General features: G+C 27.7%; 1 long non-coding RNA gene across 1 annotated transcript; it reads left to right on the top strand.

Moving 5' to 3' along the window:
* The first annotated feature begins 2057 nt into the window (after positions 1-2057).
* On the top strand, positions 2058-2935 carry LOC107956732 (uncharacterized). The gene is made up of 3 exons (XR_001700223.2): positions 2058-2175; positions 2372-2414; positions 2514-2935. It is a non-coding gene; the product is annotated as an uncharacterized lncRNA (long non-coding RNA).
* The last annotated feature ends 2389 nt before the right edge of the window (positions 2936-5324 follow it).

Genomic DNA, 5324 nt, shown 5'->3' with positions numbered 1-5324 from the left:
GAGGAGACAGATTCTTGATCTTCAAGTAAGAAAAAGAAGTGCTTAATTTGTCATTTAATGGTGTAAACCAAGGCCCATGCATGGAACTCAATGCTAATTAAAAAAAAAAAAACAAACTTTCAAGACGTCGGACCCTTGTTTCAGCTGAAAGCAGGCGGCATGGCTCATGCATGTACAATACGAATACGAATAGTCCGTGCAAATCGCCATGTGAATATGTCATAACACCAGATAAATAAAAGAAGATAGATGAAATTCTGAAAATCAACACGTGCGCATCAGTAAACTGCATTGAACAGCACCGTAGCCAAAGAACGTATAGAAAAAATGGATTGGATGCTTATTCTACATGAACAACGACCATCTCTCCCTTTATATTAAAATTTTGAAATATTTTTATATATCTATATATATTGTCGAAACCATTTTTTTGAAAACAAAAATTTAGTTATCGACTTTAAAAAACAAAAATTGGAGTCGCCACCAATCCTTTATTGAGGTGTGATCGGCCCACCTTAAAAATTATTCTGGTCTACGAAATTTGAGAAAACGAGTTCGGGAGTCAGTTACGCACGAGAAAGGGTTAGCACCCTCGTAACGCCCAAAAATCGGTACCAAATTGATTATTTAATGTCTTAGTGTCGAGGGTTAAAAAGATTTTTTTTTAAAAAAACTCCAATGATGAAATCTGAAAAGGATAATCAATTGTTCAAGTCATGCGAAGAAATCGAGACCCAATACGTTAGAGTACAATTTCTCAAAATCCCCGAACTTTGAATATCGCTTTTATTTCATAAGAAAGTCTTCATTTCGAGAAAGCAATATGTCATGCCCAATACATTAGGACACAACAAGTTAAGGTTCCGAAAATGATTTTTGTACTTACGCATTTTGAATAAAGAATATTCTCGGTTATTTAGGATTAACAAAGAAAATCGGAACCCAACACGTTAGGGCTCAATTTCCTCAAAAATCCCAAACTTTCAATATCGTTTTTATTTTAAAAGCCTTTGAATCAAAAGAAATTGATTTTAATGTTTTGACTAAACCAAAATATATATTTTCTAAAAGGTATGTTAAAAAACGTTAATGTACAATGTGAAACAAACACTTTAATTTAAATTATACATGTATATGTATTTACAAAATATATATATAAGGATGATATATAAGTAAATTTTAAGATATGTATATGCATATATTAAAACATGTATATAAAAGTTATGAAAATAAAATATAAAATATGTATAGGTATCTAAAAAAAGATAAAAATAAAAATAAATAAATAAAATTAAAATATATTAATAAATTATGAAAATATGTATATATATGTATATATAAGGAAAATGCGGAAAATATATTTATAATAATTTTGAATAGTGTATGTATATATATATTATAAAAAAATGTATATATATTTGGATTATAAAATATATAAAAAAACTACATAAATATTATAAAACAGAAATATATGTACGTATATATATAAAACTAAGAAAAATAAAGTAATAATAAAATATAAGATATGTATATACATTTAAAAAACATCTAAAATATATACATATATATAATAAGATACATATGCGCAAATATATTTGTATTGAAATAATAATAATAACCATAATAATAATAATAAATACTAATAATAATACAGTAATAATAACAATTTAACAGTATTAATAAAAAACCAAAAATAACAAATTAAAGATTAAATTGAAAATAAGTAGAATTTAAAGGCTGAATTCGAAAATTGAAAACGTGAAAAGGAGCAAATTAACACACGCGTAACAGGAGGAGGACCTAAAAAGAAATTTACCCAAACCTCCTGAAACGCTGCGCAGCTTTGGATTAAATTAAAACAGTATCAAAATATGTGGCCGAATTTTTAAAATATAAAAAAAAACTGATTTAAAAACCCATCAAAAAATAGAGGACCAATTGTGCAAATGGCCCATTTTAAAGAAATGCGCGGATCCCACCCCCTTCCAAACGGCGCCGTTTTGATTTTAATATAAAGCCAACATATTTTTTAAAAATATTCCACTTTCTGCCACATTTACAACAAAAAAAACTTATGAACCCTAGCCTCCTCTGCTTCCAATTCAGCCACCGCCGCCGCAAATTTCAGCGAGCACGATGCCTCCCTCCGGCTCCAATTCGAGCAGATCGATGTAGGTGAGCACCCCTTTTCTTTCTCTTTTTCGTTTAATTTTATAACAAAGAACAAATAAAAAAAACAGAAATCCCCTAAAAAAATGAAACGAATATACCTTCAAAAAATCTTTTTTTCCTTTTGATTTAGTATCTTTTTTCAATACAGTCTTTGTTTCTTTTTACACTCGTGTTTTTACCCCCCCCCCCTAATTTACAGATTTGAGTTTGCTCTTTATAGCAAACTATGGAAAAAGAAAAAGGTAAGAATCATCTAATTTAAAACGCATCATTTGCTCGCTGATTTTTTCGATTTTCTTGCTATTCTGCCTATACTGTTTGTTGCCATCTTTGCTGTGCAGGTACAGGCTTGGAGGTAGCGCACGTGTGCGGTGGTGCAGCACGCGCGGAGGGAAGGCTTGGCTACTTGCGGCTCTGGGAATTGTTGTTGCTGATTTGTTTCGGGCTAGTGGGCTAGGGTTTAGGCATTTAGGTTAGGTTAAATTTAGTTGGGCTTGATATTTTGGGTTTGTAATCTATATTGGGCTATGTAAATGGACTATCTAACATTGAACTTTTATTATTTTTTGGTTTTTATTATTTTAACGGGCCTGTGGCAAAATTGGGTATTACATATATTATATGGGGAAAGTATGCAAATTTCCAAAGGAAAAATTCATGATCTTGATTCTTGATATATGTTATTTAAATTTTGATGTTTTTTCCAATATTTTCCTATAATATTTGTATTGATATATGAATAAAAATTCAAAATTTTGAATAATATACTTAATGGCTGAGCCTAGTAGAGACCTAGGAGGGTCATGGCTCCCCCAAAGTTTAAAATTTTTACAATTTAGCTCTTTGTAGATATACTATGACCCTTCCAAAAATATAAGCATGCACCCAAGGTTTAAGATTTTTGCAATTTCCCACAAATATTGCTTCTTTTGGATCGATTGTTTTTATGTTTAAATCAATTGTCATGTTGGAATACTGCTTCTTTTGAATCAATTGTTTATATGTTTAAATCGATTGTCATGTTAGAATATTGATTCTTTTGAATCGATTATTATGGTGGAATACTGCTTCTTATTCTTTTGAATCATTTTTTATATGTTTAAATCGATTGTTATGTTGGAATACTGCTTCTTTTGAATCGATAGTTATGGTGGAATACTGCTTTCTTTTCTTTTGAATCGATTGTTTGTATGTTTAAATCGATTGTTATGTAGCTTGTCTAATTTTAACTTGCCTCCCCCCAAAAAGATTAACATCCCGGTCCCGCCACTGAATTTACTTGCATCTATTATGTACTAACCACTCAATTATGTAGTCAGTAGCGCACCATCAACCAACTTTTCCTCTCTAAATATATTCAGCGCTGTAGATGTTGTGTAACATATGTTTTTATTTTCAATTTTGTTGTATGTAAGATTAAAATAAGGAAAATATTTGATACACAGTCGGTAAATAATAAGATGACGCATCATTATCAGTGTAAATTAAAAAATATTGAAGAGTTTAAAAATAAATATTAATTATAATTATTAAACATATATAAAAGCAAAAACAAAACTCAAGATCTAAAATAAAAAATCCGAAACCCAAAACCCAAAACCCAAAACCTAAAAAAAAATTATAGTTAATTTTTAATTATAGTTAATTTTATTGTATTTATTTTCAAGTTCTTCAATTTTTTTTACACTAGTGATAATGTGTCAATTTTTTATTAATCGATGGTGCATAATATCTAGCATCGATAGTACATCAAATATTAATCCTTAAAATGATGGCAACATTTTACAAATGATTAATTTTTAATTAATTTTAAAAATTTTATTTTTAATTATCGTTACCTATAATTTTTTGTCCCTAAATTTGGCAACTATGTCCACTTTGGTACATGCAATTTTTTTTATCTATTTTGGTGCTTGAACTTGACAACTAAATTCTTTTTGATCCCTGAACTTGAAAAATATAAAAGTTTGATGGTATGATAATTTGAGATTGTACCACATCATCACTTAAAAATTAAAAAATGTTATATAAATTTTTAGGTGATAACGTGATACAATTTTATACTGTCACATGCAATGTTCTAATAATCGGATCAGTGGTTGAACCAATCGGACCAATGATTCCCGATTCAATCGGTTTTATCGTTTCACTGCTAAACTAACAATAATTAAATCAAAAATAAAAAATTCATAAAAAATTAAAAACTATATAAAACCGGTTCAACATGTTCAACTATTGGTTTTTATCCCAGTTGTCGATTTTATTGGTTTCGAGCAGTTTCTGATTCAATCAATTCAACCCCTTTGTTTGGACCAATATATTGGTTGGTTCTCGGTCCAATTGACCAATTAAGTCATGTCCCAAAAACACTGGTCACATCATCAAATCTTGACAGTCAAGTTCAGGGACAAAGATAAATCTAATTGTCAAGTTCGGTACCAAAGTAGACCTAGTTGTCATATTTAGGGGAAAAAAACTATATTATCCCTTTATATAGTTCTAACTTATTAATCCTAGCAATCTTATATTTTTATTGATAATTTTTTTAGATGCTACTTGATTAAATATGACTAACTATTTATTGTTATTTATGAAACTAAAATTAAATTTTAATTGATATATATCTCTAACATTAATTAAGTGATAATTAAAAGGTTTAGAGTTTTATTCAAGTAATAAATTTATTTTACATTAATAAAATTAGTACAATTTTAAAAAAATCAACACAACTTTTTTTACATCAATTTTTAACAAATAATTATAAATTATATTATATTTATATTTATAAAAAAATTATATTTTATGTATAGAGTTCTATTTAAATAATAACTATTAGGATAAATTTTTAACTCATAATTCGATATTAGATTATAATTATTTTTAAAATTATTTTAATAATATGATGGAAAACTCTTGTTGACTAATTTTTTTTTAAATCCATGCTTCTAAATATATTATAGATTTTACTTAATGGTTGTTATATTTGTTGTATAATTATGTCTCTAGAATACTTCAAATAAGAGAAGTCAATCCCAATTTTTTCCTCATGGAAAATAATATTATAGGAGTTTAGTTTATATAAAGTTTTGAGTGAAAAAAATATATGTGAAAATGTATTTATAAAAATCATATAAAAATTAAATTAGTTTTTA

This window comes from Gossypium hirsutum, chromosome D08, assembly GCF_007990345.1.
Source record: "Gossypium hirsutum isolate 1008001.06 chromosome D08, Gossypium_hirsutum_v2.1, whole genome shotgun sequence".
Classification (NCBI taxonomy): domain Eukaryota; kingdom Viridiplantae; phylum Streptophyta; class Magnoliopsida; order Malvales; family Malvaceae; genus Gossypium; species Gossypium hirsutum.
Note: the sequence above shows the minus strand (reverse complement) of the source record. Positions and strands in the feature narration are given on the sequence as shown.